Source organism: Rattus norvegicus, chromosome 9 (assembly GCF_021556685.1).
Source record: "Rattus norvegicus strain SHRSP/BbbUtx chromosome 9, alternate assembly SHRSP_T2T, whole genome shotgun sequence".
Classification (NCBI taxonomy): Eukaryota; Metazoa; Chordata; class Mammalia; order Rodentia; family Muridae; genus Rattus; species Rattus norvegicus.
In genome coordinates, this window is record NC_141542.1 from 122975175 (window position 1) to 122997331 (window position 22157).

The following is a 22157-nucleotide window of genomic DNA, read 5'->3' on the forward strand; positions in this document are numbered from 1 at the left end:
CTTAGGCCACTGTGCTCCAAGTATCCTATTCAGAGAAAAGCATATGGTTATCCAAAATATAATGAACTTATGGATTCTGTAGTCTAACTCCATCAGAAAATAAATATGCAGGCATGGGAGCACTAATGGCCTGGCAGAAGATGACAGCATAGCATGCATGGGTCCTGGGTATTAACCCAGACCCTGTGAGAATTATGTAAAATGAATGGAGGCTCTTTCCCCACTCCAATTACATTACTGTGTATAACAATTCTTTAAAAGTTTAAATTATTATTTATGTGCGTGGATAGTTTTGCCTACAGGCACAGTGCCAGCAGAGTCCAGAGGAGGTAATGGGATCCGCTAGAACTGGGGCTACACAGTGTGAGCCACCCTGTGGGTGCTGGGGATTGAACCAGGCTCCTCTACAAGAGCAGCCGGTGCTCTTTACCACCGAGTCATCCCTTCGGCCCTACATAACAGCTTATATTTTCTTTACTCAAAAAAAAAAAAAGAATAGAATAAACAATTTTTTACAAGCTATGTTTAAGGGCTGCAGGTGGTAGAAAACTTCATTTTGGAATCTAAGCAGATGTGCAAATGTCCCCAAGAACTGAAAAATAAAAAATCGAAATCACATACTTGAGAAACAAGAAAACCACAAAGGGAGATAGGCTTAGGACTAAACACCGTCAGCCTGATTATAGTAGAGCTCCCTACCCCTGAAAGGATGCATCAATGGAATCTCAAGGGGACCTTCAAGAGGCACTGCTAGCAGCAGAGAGAACGGGTGTGAGACACTGGCCTTGAACAGCTGACAAAGCCAGTCATGCAAAGAGTCCGTTCCCTGCAACCAGCAGCTATTACTTTTGGCAAAGAAGTCAGACGGCACTTTTGGGACAAACAGCCCTGGAAGTGCTTTGTGCATCTGTGGGAAGGGTTTCAAATAGTTCATCTCCATCCTGGGTGGGAACAGACCGCAGCGTCCCCTTGACATGTTGTGTAATGCTGGCCCCCAGAGCCATTCAGCGGTTTGACGGGCCTCAGTGTGAGCTTCAGACCTCACCATATTAGGGCAGAATCGTGCTTCGGTTTCATCAGATGTTTGCATTTTTTCTTCTAGACCAACACAATGCCAGGAAAACCTTACACGAAATCCAGAATGTAATTGTGTCCCACAGCAACTTTAGCTTTAAAAAAAAACCTACTAGGCTTCCAGGGGATCTTAAAGGCATGCAAACAGCTATCTATTCAAAATGAAATTGAAACGGGAACGATTGCATTCCTCCGTGCTTTAATCTGTTCACGTCTGTAATGCCTGCCGACGGTATCTACAGCCGTACAACTCTCCACTGGCCATACAGAAGTGGTACCCACCCCCGAGCATTCACTACCCCACGGAACTCCACTCTTCCTCCAACCTTTATATGCCTGCACACTGTTTCTCCACATTTCCATCTTCATAATTATCAGTGTTGCTTTAAAATAGTCAGTGTTCGTGCTCAAGTTAGTCTTTCTATTTATCCTGTCTTGGGCTGGCAATTCTCTCCTGCATGTTCATGCACAGTGCATTGGGCCAGCTTTGAGCATCTCCTCTATGTGTGTCAGGCCAAGATTGAGCATCTCCTCTATGTGCATCAAGCCAGCTTTGAGCATCTCCTCTATGTGCATCAGATCAACTTTGAGCATCTCCTCTATGTGCATCAAGCCAGCTTTGAGCATCTCTTCAGTGCTTTCTGTCTGGTTCCTTGGTGTCCTTTATTGGAGTTTTGCTCTAAGCATATTAGTTCACTCTTCTCTCCTGAATGTCTTTATTCCCAATTTTATATATAACTAATCTGTCTGTCTGTCTGTCTATCTCCTATCTCTTATGTATGATGTATCTATCATCTATCTATCTATCTATCTATCTATCTATCTATCTATCTATCTATCTATCATCTATCTATCTATCATCTATCTATCTATGATGTGTGTTGGTACAGGCCTGTGCGTACCACCACATACATATGGATATCAGAGAATGACCCCAGGTCCTAGGGAATGAGCCTTAAACCTCATCTGAGGCAGGGTTTACTTTTCGTTGGCTGCTGCACATGCCAGGCTCCCTAGCCTTTGAGCTCCTGAAAATTCTCCTGCCTCTGCCTCCCATCTCATTGCAGGGACCCTGGGATTACAGACGCACACCACTGAACTGGGATTTACTCATTCATTCATTCATTCATTCATTCATTCATTCATTCATTCATTCATTCATTTTTCTGTAAGACTATCTTCTTTTTCAGCAGCACAACTATTATCCTATTTCACACTCTCCCGGATTTTCTTCATGATGTCCTTTGCTTTATATCTCCAGCCTTCTCTGCATTTATCTAAGGAATTTTTGGTATCTAGTACATGTTTTTCTCACTTCTCTCTATCTAATCCGTTGTATCTGTTAGGTTCATTCAACAAGTGTTTGAATTTGCACTTGATATCTTTCACATCAAGGTATCCCATTACCTCCTTTTTTTAAAGATTCCATTTCTTTGTGGACATGACTCATAATGTCACCATTTAATATTTGTCATCTCTTCATCTAACTTCATTAACATACTTATCATTTCAACTTGAAGAACTTCTACCTCTCAGTGCCAACCATCTGCCTGTTGACACGATGCTAATGGGGACTGAAAACAGGCAGTTCCTACAGGGTCCCTCTCACATGCTGTTAGGTGAAGACTATTTAAAGCTCTCCAGGAGGCTGGAATAAAGGGAGCTTTACCCTACAGAAGGCAACCACCTCTCTCTCTGGGAGCTGAGGTTAAGATTTCTTTGGACCCATCAAGGGTTGAGCTGAGTCCAGGCCAAGTTGAATTTTCTTAGTTTTAACTTTTTCCTGGCTTTTTAAATACATGAAGGGGAAATTTGTAGGCACTTCAGGCCTGTCCTATTCAGAGGGCTTTAGAACTCTGTCTTCCTCCTCTCTTTCTCCCTCCTCCCTCCCTTCTTCTCCCCCAACCCCTGCTGTGTGTGTACGTGTGTGTGTGTATGTGTATGTATGCATATGCATGCATGTGTATATGTGTGTATGTGTATGTGCATGTATGTGTGTGCATATGTGCATGTGTGTGTATTTGTGTGTATGTGTGTGTGCTTTATAGTTTGGCTTCATCCTCTTCTGTTACTGAGGTGTCAGCAAAATTAGCCATGGAGAGAACTCTCAGTGAAAACTAGATCCATAGAGACTCCAATCTGTTGCAACAGGGTGGGCGGCCAGCACAGCTTCGATGACATCTCCCTGTCACAGAAAAGTCCCGTGACTTAGGCACAGATGACTTTCTGTCTAATAGGACACAAACTTTGGGTACACATGACCAGGGATGGCAGTGACTACTGGGTTCTACTGACCTAAGGAGACTGACTGCCTCCCATATTGGGGCTTGGCTCCCACCCATGCCTTTGTATCCATTGCTCTGCGGTGGAGTTTTTAAAGGCAGGGTTCTTACATCCCCCCTTCTTAGCAGTCACCATGGTAATCACAGCCCATCCCTAATGAGTCTTCATCCCAAACGGAGACTACTGTAAACCCATCAGGCTTTAAGACAGATTGTAATGGGGCTAGGGAGATAGATGGCTCTGTCAGTAAAAAGAAAAGTGCTTGCAAAGCAGGCAGGAAGACCTGGGTACAATTGAGAGAACCCACAGCCAGCTGTGGTAGTCCACACTTATGACTCCAGGGCTGGGGAATCAGGCAGGCAGATTCTCGGAGCTCGCTGGCTAGTCAGCCTAACCCACGTGATGAGGTCTAAGCCAGCAAAAGAATTCTGGTCTCAAACGAAGAAGGTGGACTGTAGAAGGCATGTGAGGGTGTCCCCAGGCCACCACATGAAGCACACCTGTGCATGCAAACACCTACACACATGTGTACCTGTGCATACATAAACACACACACACACACACACACACACACACACACACACACAGAGGTAATAACTGTCTATGTGTGGTATTGTTTTAACCAACCCCAAATTCTCTTGCAGAGTAAAATTCAAAAAAAAATATTTAAAGAACTTTTAGAAATATTTTACTTTACAACACTTTGTGAGCCTTCATGTTCTCTCACAGCAGATTTTTCCATGTGACGTTCGCTCTCACGCACACCATTGGTTTACGTCGGGCCCTTGCAGCTGTCGGCCCCAGTCTTACACATGTCCTCACATGATGAGGGCATTCCTAGGAGGCAGGCATGACATAGATTCCTGCTGCAGCTATGATGAATGAGGATTCCTCTCCAGACTTAAGGCCAGCCAGCTCTCTCCTAGGTTCCAGGACCCACCTCCCATCAGTCACCAGACATACCACCGCTCCTTCACTTTGCTGGAAAGCCACCCTCTCTTCCCAGGGGACACAGCTCTCTCAGTCTTTTCCACCTGGAACTGTGTTACCTGGGCAAGCATGCCTGTGTTACCTGTATGGTGTCAGTAAATCCTAGAGACTCAGAAATAGAGAGAATGAGCAGTGACCAAGGGGCAGGGATCAGCTCAAACCTTTGAACTCTCCTCCAAATATTCCCCAAGAACAAACTTTCTTAATTCCCGAAGCCCTTGAGATAACGGCCTATCAACATGTCACAGTACGTGTTCTTGTGGCAAAGAATGAATACCATATAGTGACTTAGAGGAAGGCTTGGAGGCCAGCCAGACAGACTTTGAATGCAGGCCCTGTGGCCTCCAAGCTCTACAACCTGGATTGAACTTTGAACCACTGTGCCCTTCCTTCCTTTCCTAACCTGGGAAATGGGGATTTAACCGTACAGTCTCCATGCTGTAAGGATTAAGGGAAGTTAGGTTAAGATCAGGAGACACAGTGAGCCCACACAGTGGTAATCATCATGTCCTAATTTACTAGCGTGCATGGAGCTGGGCTGGAAGGGAGGCAGCTACAGCACGTGCTGAAAGAGCAGCACACTGACATGTCACTGAAACCACAATCGCCAAAACAGCATTGTCAGAGTCTCACAGTGACCTGGGTCCATTCCCCAATTTCCCTGAACTACACCTGACCCTCTGACCCAAATCATGTAAGAATAGTCCTCTCCTGGGTTTAATTGAAATGTGCTATTATTCTGACACCCCCTTTGTCTTCTGCCTTCTGCCTTCTTTCTTCTTAGGAATGTGGACAAGAAGACCAGAGCTTACGCAACCTATGAGACAGCGCTTAGACACTTTAGGGACTGGCACTGACATGCAACGCCAGATACTGCTGACCTGTGGACTTCCAGAAATGTGACGGGGAGGGGGAGAAACCCACTTTATTTTTAAAATCTACTTTATTTTTGTTATTGTTATCTGTAGCCAAAATTTTTTCCAGCTGCTGTAATTGGAAAGAACACTTGAATAAGCCATTTGGGCTAGGGCAGGATGAGACTCCCTCCCTGCTAAAGGGAATACCCAAATAATAATACTCTCCTACTTATTAATATTCTACTCAATGAGTAATAACCTTCTACACAAAGAAGGTTCTAGGAGTGTTCCCAGACGGCAAGTCCACCGAGCTGCTGGCCTTACCTTGGTCTGAACTTGGCCAGCCGAACCCTGAGTATCAGCTCTTCCGTAAGTGGACAGGAAATGCCTGCTCCACATTGTCCCAGACTAAGCAACTCCTCAGTTTTCGGGACAAAGTACAGAAGCATAAATCCCTTCTTCCTCTCCCTAAGGAAAAGGAGGACCCAGTGCAGCCAGGGTCTGTTGAAGGGTCTTTAAATGACAGAGGAGGAGCACAGTGTGTACTTCTGAAGAAGTTATCTGGACATCATTTCCAGAAGGGCTGTTATAGGACAACACTGGTGTCTGGGACAGACCCTGGGCACAGCCTCAAAGACATAGCATCTGCCCTCTAGCCTTTCTCAGGGGGCTGTGTAGATAAATCATACACGTTTCTATAAGTTCATACAAATAGTCCCTAACTTCTGCTGGCTCCATTTAATGATATTTTGATTTTACTATGTTACAAACACGGGACAGTCAGCCGGCTAGGCATGGTGGTGAAGGCCTGAAGTCCTAGAGGTTGGAAGGCAAGGTTTTATTCTCAGCTGTATAGGATGGCTACACAGCTCAACTACTGGTTCAACGTCACATGAGATCATGTCTCAGAATAGCAACAATACCTCCACTAACCCCCGAAAATCCCCAACAATAACAACAAACACAGAGGGTACAGTCAATACAAACGATGCTTTTGAGTTGGTCTTTGTCCTTTCTAATCCTCTTGTCAGTCTGGGCCAGTGCTGTGACCATAAGAGAAACAAGCAATATTCTGCAGTATATATAGATACAGAGGCAGAAAAGTCAGGTATATCCAATCCGCTCTCAACTTAACACTACTCGATGGTAGCTGTGGGTTCGCCCAGACTTCATGGTAAGCTGAACAGTGTATGTCCAAATACGGCACATACTATACACCCTGCAACATATGAAGACATTCCTCCACTCACAGTAGAGTACATTTCCCTTCAATAAGCATCCTTGCCGAGTCCAGCTTACTTTAGGGCCAGAAGTCTCAGATTAGCCCACAGTTGGGCAAGGTCATCCAACAGAAAAGGGATTTGTAACAAAACGATTGACTTGCTCATGTGATATATAGAATACTGTAAGGAAAGTGGAAAATAGTCCTGACTAGTCCTGTCACGTGGGTCTATATGTCCATGCCTCTGAGAGGAAGAACAAGCTCTGGAAAGAGCACTTTGCTCTCTGCTTAGCACAAAGAATGCGCCAACTCCAATGTGTTTCTTAAGACACTCTTATTTTGGCAAAGTGTGGGGGGGGGAGGGTTGGGTGGGGGTGGCAGGGATTGGCTGTCACTAACTACAAAGAAGCTGAGGGGACACAGAATAAGTAGTAAACTCCACCAATACCGAGCTCGGTGCAAACAACAAATTAACCTCAGCTGTAATTTCTCTGAACTTCAATAATTAGACGTGCTTTGAGATTGTAGACAGCTTTGAATACAAGAAGCAAGGAAAGGAGAAAGTTGACACTAAAGAGAGAAAAGGGAAGGAAGGAAGGGAGGAATTCAGGAAGGAATTCAGGAAGGAAGGAAGTCAGGAATTCAGGAAAAAAGGAATTCAGAAATTCAGGAATTCAGGAAGGAAGGATTTCAGGAATTCAGGAAGGAAGGAAGGAAGGGAGGAAAGAAGAAAGGGAGGAAGGAGACTATTTCTATAAGTTACTGATCATCAGCTCTCAGCAAAGAACGGTGTCAGAAATGGCAAATGGTTTCCCTCCCTGTTCAGTTAACTCACCTAAACCAGGGACAGACCAAGATGCAGACAAAGTAAACCATCAAGTGTGAACCCTTTATGTTCTGCCCATGTTCAAACTAACATGCAATTTATAAGCTTGACGCACCTAACGATTTGGGTGAGGCTCAGTCCATCTCACAAGTCACTCTAACCACATTATCCCCTAAGATAAATTAAAGCTATGTGCAGAAAATCACTTAGATGACGCTAGTTCACTGTCTCCGAGGCTACGGTTTTTTAATCCAATTAGGAAATACTGGGGGAAGAATCTATAAAACAGAATGTGGACACAGAAAAGGTATTCTCTCGGCCTTTAATGTATTCCCCACTTTCAGTGGTGTCTGAGTCTTGGTCATCTATGGTGGGTTTTTTATTTTTTATTTGCTTCTGGAATTGTGCTTTGTAATCAAGATTACTTTTTAAAAGGCGGCCTTTTATGGCAATGGTTTATTTCTTATAATGTTTAGGTATATGTGTTTAGGTATATGGGGGTGACATCTGGCACATGCGTGCAGGTTTGGGTAAAAGCCAAAAGACTGTGTTGATTCTGTGGAGATGGTATTCATTGAGAGTAGCCCCACATGGGTGCTGGGAACCAAACTTTGGGTCATGTTCCTTTGGGGATTGAATGACCCTTTCATAGAGGTTGCATATCAGATATCCTGCATATCAGATATTTACATGACAATTTGCAAACATAGGAAAATGACAGTTATTAAGTACCAATGAGATAATTTTATGGTTGGGGTGAGGGGGGGTCACACACCGTGAGGAGCTGTATTAAAGGGTGTAGCATTAGGAAGGTTGAGAACCACCGCTCTAGATTGTCAGTATGCACTGTGGACTGCTAAGCTGTCCTTCCATTTTTACTTCGAATGTAAGTTATGTATTTTCTCTATGGGTTTGAGGCACACCGTGGTGTACATTTTTATTACGTGGTTTTGTGGGGCCTGGTGCAGCGATGACGTTTGAGGCCGTTCTGGCAACAGTCAAGGATTCACCTCAATTTCCAAGATCCCTGTCCGTCTCTGTGGTGCTGTGAGGTATCCGATGAGATGACATGGGGAGCCACTTCCAATACAGGCGTGGTCTGTATTTATAACCATTACCACCACTGCTGATGCTCAATGAGTTGTGAGGAAGGTGTACCCTTGCTTTTCCTTTTCTGTGTGTCTGTTTTTCCTGTTCAGCTCCAGAAGCTTCACTCTCACAGGACATCATCACGAGCGAGCTCACCAGTACCACCCCGCAGTTCCTTTGCCTGCCTTTCACATGGATGTTCTATTACAGAGGTGATAACTAAGCTTTCTGGTTGACCTAGACAGACTTTCCCCAAGTGGGAATGGTCTTCTCCAGGAAACCAACATCAGGTCAATTTCAAACTAGAGTTTCAAACCACAAGAGCACACTTAACCCCAGCACCAGTGAAGGGGGCTTCAGGATGACAAGAGATCAGTGCTTCTTGATCAGCCCTCTTCCATAGCAACATTTTTCCACACAAGGACACACATTCTATGATGGCTTTATTTCTGGACTGTTCCCTGCGGTGATAACCATCTGTGTTCCATTGTTTTCTTTGGCTTAGACATGGCTGACCCCCGACACATGGCACAGTCTGAAGCTGCAGCACTCCACAAAGAGGGTTTTTGAGGAAACCGTGATCTTAGAATTAGAGAGAGAAGGGGAAACTGTAGAGGTTTTCACATAAGCTAGCACGTTTTGCAGATAAGAAAGAAGCCCTTATAGGGTTAGGAGCAAGTTTTAGAATGCAGAGCTGTCTTGAGAACGGCACCCTCACGGTGGCCCACTGATGGCTATGTTTTGAGAACCAGAACCACACAGTGGCCCACTGATGGCAGATTCTGCTCTTTCCTGGACTGCCTGTCTCTTGAGCTGCTTACAATTTACAATTGTCCTTCATTTTACAAAAGAATTACAGTCTCACGTCCGCTCATTAAAGACGATCCCCTTTCTTACCTTAACATGTTCCTGGAAAACCAAAAGCACATGACAAGATAAAGTAATATTTTTATCATAAAATAGTTATTTCCTTCATCAAAATGTGTATTAAGGAGAAACGAGAACAATGTACTTTAAAAAAAAAAAACAAGCAAACAAACGAAACCTTGGTAGTTTAGATGAGCAGTGTCAGTGTCCCACTCAGGCGCACGTGTCTGAACGCCTGCTCCCCAGATGGCGGTGCTGTTTGATAAGGCTGTGGAAGATGGGGCCTTGTTTGAGAAGGAATTAGTCCCCGGAGGCAAGTTTTGAGGTTCCACAGCCTCTCCCAGCTTCCTGTTCTCTCTTCCTACTTTCTCTGCTCAGATGAACTGATGTGATATCGGACTCTACACTGTGCCTTCCCACCGTGAAGAGTTGGAACTGTTCTGGAGTTGTGAGCCACAACAGACCCTTCCTCGCCCAAGTTGCTTTCATTAGCATACCTGATCAGAGCATCAGAAAAGTAACCAACACGGGGGTCTACGAAGAAAAGTACAATTCTAAAATAATTGAAATTGCTTTGAAATTAAAAATTAAGAAATTTTTATTAGAGAAAAAAAAGCTTTGGCTCTGATGTTATGAAAGTAATTTAATACAGGGTCAAGGTAGCAGGCTGAATACCCCAGACGTGTAAGTTGTAGGTGTGTTAAACATAGATAACAGACAACATGTGAAAACAATGTCTGTGTATCTAAAGAAACCACTTGGTGCTATTCCCTGCAAACTCTGATGGCATGAACTCTGCTCTTAATGATAACAGTACAACTGAGGGCGTTTGGAATCCGTCCCACTCTATCTTCTCCAAAATATCGGCAAGCACTGATGAACCTCACACATTCCTACAGCAAACCAAGTGAGCGTGGGCTTCACATTAGGCCTCTCATAATGCCCCTTGGGACTGGGTGAAGGAAGCCACAGGCCAGCACACTCAGCCTCTGTGGCCGATGTGGATTTTGCAAATCAAGGTACTATGAGTTCACCCAGAAGATGGTGGTGGAAGTAATGTCGTGCTAGCTGACACCAAGCACACTGGGGCCTCCTGTCACCAGAATCCCTGAGGCTCTTCCACATGCCAGGATAGTCAGCTTTAGTGGTTCAGTATCCAGTTCCTGACACCAGACAGGAAACCGTAAATCCCAATCGATAGGTCATGTCACAGAGGGCGGGGTTATTTCTCTCCTGCCATCTTCACTGAAGCCTTTTCTTTCAGAGAGAAGTAGCCCACCCCAGGACACTTCCTTCCCTTTTGACTCCCTGTCTGCTCATTCTTTCGCAGCGTCACCATCATTCTTTGCTGCTGGCAAGAACTCTTTATGAGAATCAATGATGTCTGAATGGACTCTGCATGACCAATCCATCCATTGAGCTTCAGACGCGTTTTAAAAGATTAACGATGGAAGGAGTTAGATTTCACATTTCATTGCATCTACTTTCAATTATATTAAAAAATGGCTGCCATTTAATAGTTTGACTTTGATGAATGATCCAGAAATATCATAGGGTTTGCCATTTCTGCTTTCATTTTCCTTTCTAACACTCTCTTTAAAGAAAAGAAAATTGCCTATATTTTGCTTATCAGAATATCTATCAGAATAGTAACAGGAAGCCCTACCAGGACCCTTGCTTGTTCACACAGCATCTTTGCTGTTTTGATTTCTTGAAGGTGGGGTGGGGTTTGTTTGTTTGTTTATTATCTAGTGTGTGTGTGTGTGTGTGTGTGTGTGTGTGTGTGTGATTGTTCAGATGCCTATGGAGACCAGAAGTGACCTTGGATCCCTGAACTCATTAAAGACTACTCTTCTCTGGGAATATAAGGTAGGCCTATAGGAACAAGGATAGATCTTAGAGCCCTTCCCTCTCAGCAAACAAGCAACCTACACAATGGTGGTGTATACACAGACCCTGAATTCTACTGAATGATTGGCTGAAACCTGAGTAGCAGCGTATGCCTACAATTAAAGTGTTCAGGAGGCTGAGATTGAAAGACAGTAGGCTCAACTGCAGCCTAGACTCCACAGTGAGAGCTCGTCTTAATAAAACATAAATGTCTGATCACTTTCATTCATTTTTATTACAGAATAACAGCAAAGATGTATGCCTCTACAAAAACTTTTAACATCACATGCTTTGGGAGGAAAACCAGTCATATTCCTCATGTTCAGTAAATGTCCTGATACTAATTCGTTGATTCAAAATTCATAATTGCTGGAAATGTTTGTGAATATTAGCTATGTCTATTTGAATAACCTTTTGAGAAATTAGCCCTTTCGTTAATTCTTTTAAAAATTGTATTATCCTTGGCACTTCAGAGATGGGTTAGTGGACTGAGGTCATGGCAGGCTGTAAGCAACTACCTGTCAATCTAGCAACAGGAGACTAGATACCATCTTCTGGTTTTTACCTGTATCTGTGCACGTACATGCACACGTACACACACATGATTTAAAATAAACCTGACAATTTTTATTACCCTATACAGAAGAAAAATGTAACTTTCAAAAGAACATAAAATGTAATAGAAGAGAATGGATGTGCAGTGTCAAGAACTCTGAACAAAAGGTAAATTTCGGGGTTGGGGATTTAGCTCAGTGGTAGAGCGCTTGCCTAGCAAGCGCAAGGCCCTGGGTTCGGTCCCCAGCTCCGGAAAAAAAAGAAAGGAAAAAAAATATTAGTGTTAAAAGGTAAATTTCCTGAGTCACACATTCCCTTGTAGCCCTGGGATGCAGGAAGCCGCAAGTTGGGTTCTGCTGTATTTGGAAACCTAGTTGTGCATACTTCATGGAGATGTAGCACATGACATCAACACAGCAAAACCGAGGCAGTGTCTTTGGAAGGGAAGGGTGGCTAAGGACATCTGTGACGATCAGCAGTGACAACACTGGCTTGGTGACAGGCTTCTACCCTTCCCTCAGTCTTTTCTTCTCCCACCCCCCAAACTAGTTATCAACACTGTTCATGCTAAGGACGTTTCCGATGACTTAATTAGCTAGCCAATGAATGTATGTTACAGTAACGTACCATAGCCTTGTAGTCACCTGGCAAAAGCTGGACCTGGTTGAAACAGCCACAAGATTAAAAATCTAGGGGCATCCATAGACACCCCAGACACTTTGACAGTGCGACTGGACTAAAGTTGTTAATGCTATATTTGACCCGACTGACTTAAAACCTTACTGAGCGGTTCATAATAAATCTCTTGCTAAAAACGTCTTTTGGGGGGAGGGGGGCCTCCAGACATTGGCCTTTGAGCCCTACTAGCTGGAATTTCACTGCAGGAGATTTGGAGAGGACTTGTATTTTCACACACACTCATTCTAGCCTCTACCTTCCCAGTCTACTCGACACACTGCTTATCACCCAAGACATTCCTCCACACTCAGAAAACCTCTAGGATCTCCTATCTGTGAGTCACACCCGGCGAACAGATTGGTCCCCTCCCACAAGAGTTCATTCTGTCTGGGATGGATGGATGTCTGCTGTCTGCTTTAGGAGCCCCCTTATTTAGTAGCCCACTGCTGGCTTTACAGCTCTATGTTCTGTAGGAGGCACTCCCAGATGCCACTGACTTTAGCAGTAACCTACATGCTGGTACCTCCCACACGTGGGATAACAGCCCAGTAGCTCTCCCAACACAGTCAGTAACTACTTTCCAGTTTCCAGTTCAAAGCCTGTTGCTGTCAGTCCTGTGGAGGTTGGTTGTGAAGAGGCTTCAAGACAATGGTACATTGTTCTTCAAAGCCATACCCTGGAGAGAGGCCCAGGCTGCCTCTGTTAGTGAGATCATTTCTGTGCTTGGGACCCTCCCTCCCACTCCCTCAGACTTAATTTAAGACTAACTCAGGGTGGTTTGTACAAAAAGAAAGAATGCGTCACACTCATCCGCATTCCTCTGAATGTGAGTGGGTGGTGAAAATCCTTGTTGTTAACTTCAGATGTAGTTACTCTGCCTGTAAGTGTATATGTGGATTACACACATGTCTGGTGCCTGTGGGGGTCAGAGGAGGGAGTCAAACCCCCTGGGACAGCAGGTAGTGATGGTTGAGAGCTATCATCTAGATGGTGGGAGCCAAACTGGGGTCCTCTGCGAGAACCAATGTTCTTAATCGCTGAGCTGTCTCTGCAGCTGCAAGGATGGTGATTTGAAAACATTTCTATCAGTGGATTTGATGGTAATTCATGAAGGCCACAAATCAATAAAAACAAATAGTCACTTTTATGGGGACGCCTTAAGATATAAAGATGCAGGATGAGACAGTCTGGTCTACTTGGCTCCAACTCTCTCTAGCAAGCAGCACACTCTCTGGCTTAATAACAGCAGAAAAGAAATGAATGGAGTTCCTGTCAGGTCTCTCCGAGGTGACTTGTGAATGAGGGTGAACTCAGACCAGATGCAAAGAGGTGAAACGCTTCAGACGAAATTACTGGCTACAACAGGATGCTGACGGCTAACGAGTATTTCAGGGGTGGTCATGAATGCCTGTGAACACCAAGTACTCAGAGACCTCAGACCCTGCTTGAAGGGTTCCTAGCACATCTGTGAACAAAAGGGTCCAGACACTCCCAAACTGTCATCTTGAAGAGCAAAGAGAACCAGAGTAAATATTGCCGATGGTCACGTGGGTGGATGTGTAAACTTGGCACATGAACTGCTTGCTGTTTCTACTCTCAGCAGAGACACAGAATCCAAGGCAACCCTCTCAAACTCGTATCAAAAAGGACTAGAAAAGGACCAAACGGAAACAACTATTGTAAGACTTGCCATCAGGTAGTACAGGGCGACGACAGTGTGGGAAGAGCAAACCCGTGAAGTGAGCACCACAGAGGGATGTGGCTTTCTACTGCATCCAGGCTGGTTCCAGAACACAGTGCACAGAAGGGCACCCTGTCCAGATACCATCCATCATCTAAATAGATGAAGACCCAGAGATCCCATCCCGGGGAAGCTAAACCAGTATGAATCTGCCAGTCAGAGCATTGCTAATGTGCTAAGGGCACCAGAGAGAGACAGCTTGCAATTGGCAGATGGATTCATGGATTCCTAGTGGGAGTTGCAGGGTCCACATGTTCACAGGATCTGGTCAGAAGACATTCATGGGGAAAGAGTCCGGGAATAATAAAAATCTCAAGAGTTCTTGATGGAGGGTGAAGAGCACGGATGCACACATGAGTATTAAAATACTTAAAATACTTAAAATAAGTGTGCATATATTGTCCACACTTATACACATATTACCATGTTGGTATACATATTACAATAGCGGTGTACTGATTACCACATTGGTGTACGTATTACAGTACATTGGGTACCACAAACTTCCTCTTTGTTCCATGACTAACTAGTGGAAGTCGTGCTGACTATTGTAAAGAGATATGGCCGACCCAACATGGATGGGAACATGGGTGGTCACATGTGTTATTAGTAGGACATAATTTGTCTCACCTATAGAATTTCTAAAATGTACCCTTCCACCTTCCTTAAAAAATCCTTATCTATAATTATCTGTAAAATTATCTATCAATCAGCTATAATTACATATCTATAGAAATACAGCTGTACACTCTTTAAGGAAATACTACATACAAAACCCAACCCTTAAACACCTGAAATGTCTCAAACCCTAATACACAGCCAGAAGAAAAGGTGACCTACTGCAGCCAAAGGGTTAATAGAAAAGACACGGGCATGGTGGGGCTACCAAAGAGGTAAAAGTTCAGATGTCCCGGTTACCTGTGGGTTTAAAATACGGCAGGAACGTAGTAAGGAAAATTAGAGGTTATGAAAGATGAAATTCTCATACATAAAAATGAAGTAGGAAGTAGAACGTTCTCTGGGTAAAATGAACAAAGACCAGTGAACCCGAAGACAAATTAGCAGACACAGCTACACAGAAGCGCCCAGAAAACAAGTGACAGGAACAGACCGAGGGTCTGTGACCAAGAGACCAGGTGGTCTAATAAATGCGTCTATTTCTACCCCGGATGGAGTTTGGAATCAATCAATCAATCAATCAATCAATCAATCAATATCTGTGTGTGTGTGTGTGTGTCTGTCTTTGTCTGTGTCTCTCTGACACACACACACACACACACACACACACACACACACACACACCACAATACAAATTTATAAAGTGATTCTTAAGCTACCGAATGTCAGGAAACTAAAACCAGCAATCTCTCAGAGACAGGAAGTGTAAGAGAGGGCCCGTAATGACCTCAGCTCAACGTGTAGAGAAAGCTGCCAGCTCACGGTGCAGGAACAGGAGACTGACTGGCCCAGGCTGCTGGGAAACTTTAGAAGATGGAAGTAGGTTATCAGGAAAGCATACGTGTTCACGCTCGGCGAGCAGAGACTGGCAACTGGCTCTGAAGACCCTCTGAGGGTCCTGCCGTCTTCAGCTGAAAACAGTCCTGCCACAGTGGCGAAGGTCAGTATTTGTAGGACCTGGCGCTAAACAGCACACAGGAGGGCTATGTCAATGGCAGGAAAGATCTGAGTCTAAGGTCTGCTTGTGATTTGCTGTGAGACATAGAAGAACCCAACTGTTTCAAGTACCACATGGAAACTCAAACACGTTTACAGAAGAACAAGAGGACGTAGGCCCCAACAAGACATATTTCACTTAGAAAATCACCAGACCTGCAAAGAAGCAGACTAATGTGAAGGGAAAATGCAGTTCAAGTAGACCTAAAACATGGCACAGAGGACGGAGCAGACAGGAGGACTAAAATCAGGTATAGGAAGGAAGGAAGGACGGACGGAAGGAAGGGAGGAAGGAAGGAGACTGATGCCTTAGACATTCGGACCAAAAGTTGAAATCCCAGGCAAACCAAAGCCGCAGATGCAGACATTCAATGTGCCAATGATTTAAGACACGAAAAATGTGTGATGGTGTACCCAGGTAAGCCTACACAATGCAGCCAGAGGCAGGATGGCCCAAGCTTGAGGCTAGCCTGGTCTACAGGGCCACACACTGTCAGAGAATTGAGGGAGGCAGTGGAGCAGGAAGCAAAATGGAAGTTGGGCCTACAAGACACATCCTAAGTGGCGATGCATTGTTTGGTCCGGTGATGAACAAGTCAGGGCATCACAGGAAAGCTCAAAACACACACGGAAACAAAGGAGGGGGTGCCTGGCGGTCTGTTTCTGTTCAAAAACAATGGAATCCCAAAGACAATGGGACAGCATTTTTAAGTAGTTAAAAAAAAAAAAGAAAAGAAAAGAAAATCAAAGGTCAACTCAGAAGCACAAACCCAGTATAGCTTTCAAAAGTGACAGGGAAAATACACATTTTTTTAAAATATAAAAAAGGTAAAAGGTTACGTGGCAACAACTTCTTCCCTTAAAAACCATTAACAGAAATTCTTTAAGTAGAAGAAAAAATGTGACCATGTGAAGGAACAAAAGGCAATGGTGAGGTAAAACGGAATAGTTTTCTTATGTCAACACCTTACAGCTGATTGGTCATTAAAAACTACTAATAACGAAGTGTGGTAAGACCAGGAAGACCTGCAAGGGAGATAAAGACCCTTCCTATTCTAGGGTTTTACAAGGATTGTTTTCCAATGACTTGAACTTCGTAAATGACGGAGTAAGGTACATACGTCTGGGCTGTGGCTTGCTTGCTTGCTGTTCGTTTTGAGGGAGGGTCTTGCTATTTGCACTGAATGCAATACTTACGAGATCCCCATGCCTCAGCTGTCTAAAGAGCTGGGTTACAGTTACACCCTTCAGCAGCTGACATCAAGCGTGGGATTTGATAGATACATTCAATGTTTATCGATCATATCGGAGTAACTATCACACTGGCCACATCAAATATTCCTGATTTTTGTGTACTGGGAATATTTGAAATCCCTTATTCTAGCTACTTGGAGACAGATAGCCACCTCACCGTGTTACAGAGCACTAGAACTTAATTTACAGACTTTACAGATCTTTAAATAAAAGTATAAAAATATTACAGATATCCTCACACTAGGAAGTTCAATAATTTAGGCATAATTGATAAAGATCAAACTTAGACAAGCAGAAGAAATGGATGCTTTGTCAAGCTCTACACCTAATAAAAAATGTGAACCTCTATATAAAATCCTTTCTCCACAGAAACCTCAAGATCCGGATGGCTTTATTAGAGACTCCAACAAACGTGTAAGGAAGAAACAACGCCAACTCCTCACAGATTTACAGAAAAGTGGTGAGTGGGAAATACTTGTCCTATAAGCCAACATTACTCAAATTCCAAAACAAGGGAAGAAAAACACAGGCCAGTGCTCCCTGGGTGTAAAGAAGAAAACATTCTAAGGTTTTAGCAAGTCAAACCCAACAATGTATGTAACAAACAACACAGCACATCATAGCCAAACGTGATTAACTCTGAGGCAAGGGCGATTTAAATAATAATCAGTGGAGCGCTTGCCTAGCAAGCGCAAGGCCCTGGGTTCGGTCCCCAGCTCCGAAAAAAAGAAAAAAGAAAAAGGAAAAAAAAAAATCAGTGGGACTCATCATATTAACAGATTGAAAACATTTTACATATCAAGATTATTGAAATAGGTGCCCCAGAAAGGTACTTGACAAAATACAGCACCTACAATAACAACTCTTGGGCAAATTAAGGACAGACCCCTTACAACCTCGACCAGTGAGGGAGTGTGCCTGGGGAAATGGCCACACTGTATCTAATGAGGAAAGATAAAAAAAAGTTTGCTCTCACCAATTGCACTCAAGACTCCACTAAATATTCTGGTGCAAACAGGCAAGAAGAAGAAAAGATACCCACACTCTAAATACAAAGGCAAACTGTTTTCCTTTTTGTGGGTATCATGATCAAGTACATAGAAAATTCCTCTTAAAAAAAAAAGAGCCAAGTAACCAAAATTAAATGTGAGGGCTGGGGAGATGGCTCAATGGTTGGAGCACTCACTGCCCATCCAGAGGTCCTGAGTCCAGTTTCAGGCAACCACAGGGTGACTCACAACTTTCTATAATGAGATCTGATGCTCTCTTCTGTCGTGAAGGCGTACTCGAGAAAGATTGCTCATATACATAAATAAATAGATCTTTTTGAAAAAGTGAGCTTAGCAAAATGCCAGGACATGCTAGCTGTATGTAAAAAGGAACCATATATCTATGTGAACAGTAATCAACCAGAAAACAGAATTTAAACAATATAGCATTCAAAATAGCACCCAAAAATGGGAGGTTGCCTACAAGAACGAGTCTGGGAAAATGGGCAAGCTTTTCATACTGAACGCTACAAACACCACTGAGAGAAGCTGAACCCCGAATTGTTGGATAGATGTACTTTTTCCCCATTGGAGGACACGAGCATCTTAACGTGTCAATTATTTCCAAACAGATGAACAGACTCAATGCGAAACTCCCAGCAGCCTTTCTGTGCAGGAACAAGACACTTCCTACAGTTCATAAGAAATGAGATCCCGGAACAGTCAAAGTGACTGTGAGGAGAGAGAGCGTGTGTTACAGCCATGAGGCAGGACGTCACTGCCCTCCAACAGAAGCTGCACACCCTTAGCAAAGCCGCACGGCGGGGTGAGGGGTGGGGACGCTGTCTATTCGATAAATATTGTTGAAACAATGGAATCCTCACACACAAAACCAACCTAGTAAAGCAAACCAACTAGAACCTAAGGCCTGACACCATATTAAAAAATGAATTCCAAATGGACCACAGGGGTTGGGAAGACCCTCAGTGGTTACGTGCTTCCTGCACAAACAAGAAAACCTAAGTTCAGGGCCTGGAGACGCAGCAAAATCTAGGCAAGTGTGGTGGCTCTGCTCTAATTTCAGCCTGGGAAACCAGAAATGGGGAAACCCGGAGCACGCTGGCCACATCGGCTCTGGGTTGACCAGGAGACCTGGCTTCAAGTGGGAAGATAGGAAGAGTGACTGTAGGGGGGGCCCCTGCATCAACTTTGGGCCTCTACATGTACACACATGTATATGTATAGACACACGCATACAAATATCTACTCATATACACAAGCACACCACACACACACACACACACACACACACACACACACACACACACACACACAAATACAGAAATGACAGAAACAGCCATAACAATGTAAACTAAAATCTTTTAAACCTCCTATGCTGGACCTGGTGGAGCATGTTTATAATTTCCACAATCAGAAGGCTGAGGCATCTAGGATTCTAGGCCAGCCTGGAACAAAGCCGCAACAACAACAGCAACAACAAAACCTACTAGAAATCAAAGTCTTTGTGACCTTGAGAGCGAAGACTTCAAACAGGTGGTAATGCGGATCCTTTCTTTAAACAGACTTTATTATTTCTATTCTAAGGACACAGAGAAAAAGATTGAGAAACACTGTAAATAATCACAAGATGAAAATGTCGCTCCTGTCAAACTTGCGCAAAGAACCTCCCAAATTAAATAATAATGAAAGAGACTGAACTTTTACAAATGAGTTGCAACTGTCCACATTTTCGAGAGCAGAATGAGATGGCGCAGCCTGGGAGCCAAGGGTAAGTACAATTTGAAAATGAAAAGAATCTCAGCAGATATAAATGACCTGGCCCGGTGTCCCACAGACTTAAAGGTGAGTTTACCTTCAGTACTTCATCTTGAACTACTTGAAATTTGAAAGACATTTGATTGGTGGTTTTCAACGTGTGGGACGGCAGCCCCTTTGAGTTGGAACCACCCTTTCACAGAGGTAACCTAAAACCATTGAAAACACAGACGTTTACCTTATGATTTGAAACACTAGCAAGGCTGCAGTTATGAAGTAGCAACAAAAGTAATTTTGTGGCTGGGGGTCACGAAACACCAGGAAAGGGTTGCAGCATTAGGAAGGCTGAGAATCACTGCTCTCTAGAATCTCACCCTCCCCTGGACTGGCCCAGGTATTAGGAGTAAATACAGTGAATTTTAAATTTTTCATGTAACTAACTTTATTTAAGGACAAAGCCTCACTTTGTAGCCCTACCTGCCTAGAAGGCACGGCACTATTAACCTTCAACCTACAAAGTGCAAAGACGGCAGATGGCCACCACCATGCCCAGAGCATGAATAAATATCAAATACATGCGTGTGGCAGAATCGTATACACAGGGATGCTCTCTAAGATGGGTGTTGTACTGAAGAAAGGCTTTCAGAAAATTAGCTCATACATCTGCTAGTTTATCAGCCGTCTCTATATGTCTAAAAGTTTGCATTTTATTAAGCCAAGACCCATTTTCTTCCTCTTTCCAAACTTCATCTTTTTCCTTTCAAGTCTCACGAGAGGAAAACAAGTTGTTTTTGAAAACTTATCTAAAGTTGGCCACTCTCCTCTAATTTCCCTTCTCTCAGAAGCCTCCGAATTACAGAAATTTGTTCCAGGCAGGTTCAGCGCCAGAGAGATAAGGGAACTATGCTGTACGAAGATCAGAGAAGCAGAGAAGCAGACGTCTATGGAGGGGGCGGGTGAGTTCAGAAAACCACCCCAGGAATCCGGAAGCCTGCATGGGGAGCACTATCCGAGAGACAACTGTTGGGAGCATTCAGGCCTCAGATGAAGAAGAAGCAGATGGGCTGCACGGAGGCACAAGAGAGCCCAAGTTAACAGCCGAATTCCCACTTCCATCTCGATCTGACAGGGAAATGAGAGAGAGAGAGAGAGAGGGGGGGGGGGGGGACAAAAAGCAATCAGATCTACCTTGTAGCAATGCAGCCCCACTGTGGTTTTGGAAAAGATGCTTTACTCACATCCAGCTTCTCTCACGGTTTATATAGACCAGACCTGTGCTGACTTAGCAGGAGCTACAGTTTTCACAGAGGCAGAAACCCCGAGCCAACACAGCTGAGAGCATCAACACCAGGCTCTTTACAACTGTGCACCTGCCTGCTTAGCCACAGGGTGAAAACCCCTCCTCTTCCTCAGTGCGGAGCGACAACAGAACCAACCAAACCATCCAGCTGCCTGAGCAGGCAAGCAGCTGTGCCTACAGCACAGACATGGCCTCTCCTGTCTGGGAAGCATTTCTTCCTGTGTCCTCCTGTCCTCCCGTGTCCATCCTTCCTGGGCCTTGGGAGGATGGGAGGCTTAATTAGACACTTTCTTTTATGTGCTGAGTCAGAACTTTTTCCCCCAAAGGTCCACCTGCCTAGAGAGAGAAACGAACTATGACCCACTCTTGGCTTTAGTAAGTTAGTCTCTTTTTTTAATTGAATATTTTATTTATTTACGTTTCAAAAGTTATTTCCTTCCCCAGTTTCCCTTCTGCAAACCTCCTATCCCATCCTCCTACCCCTGCTTCTTTGAGGGTGCTCTCCCACCCACCCATCCACTCCCACCTCCCCACCCTGGCATTCCCCTACACTGGGGCATCGAGCGTACACGGGACCAAGGGCCTCTCCTCCCATTGATGCCAGACAATGCCATCCTCTGCTATATATGCGACTGGAGCCATGGGTTCCTCCATGTGTGCTCTTTGGATGGTGGTTTAGTCCATGGGAGCTCTGGGGGGGGGGGTCTGGCTGGTTGATATTGTTGTTCTTCCTATAGGGTTGCAAACCCCCTTCAACTTCTTCAGTCCTTTCTCTCACTCCTCCATTGGGGATCTTTAAAAACAGACAAAGCAACAGAAAAGTATCTGGGGAAAGTGTGTGAAGCTAAAACTGTGGTCGCTCTGTGCGTATGTCCAGATAGCCACAGAAACCGGCCTTGCCTTTCTTGTACCTGGCAGGAAATTTCCAGTTGAAAAGTTGAGTTGACCACATGACTTTAGACTTCCAAGTCTCACGTTCAGCTACGCAAAGGGAAAGCTAGATGCGGAATAAAACCATCGGATCCCTAGAACCAATCTGGCAGGGAACTCTGAAAGACAGGATCTTTGACAGCACAAGTCATAGGACACTTT

At 44.2% G+C, this 22157-nt stretch overlaps 1 protein-coding gene across 7 annotated transcripts in view; it reads right to left on the reverse strand.

Annotated features, from left to right (window-relative positions):
- Positions 1-22157, reverse strand: part of Arhgap28 (Rho GTPase activating protein 28) — a 166928-nt gene that overhangs the window by 65221 nt on the left and 79550 nt on the right. The window contains exon 1 of one of the 7 annotated variants that reach the window (XM_087565629.1): positions 20954-21145. The exons of the other annotated variants lie outside the window; for them this stretch is intronic. The gene's annotated coding sequence lies outside the window, so the exon portion shown is untranslated. Of the gene's footprint in view, positions 1-20953; positions 21146-22157 lie in introns of those variants that run through there. 7 annotated transcript variants of the gene reach the window in all.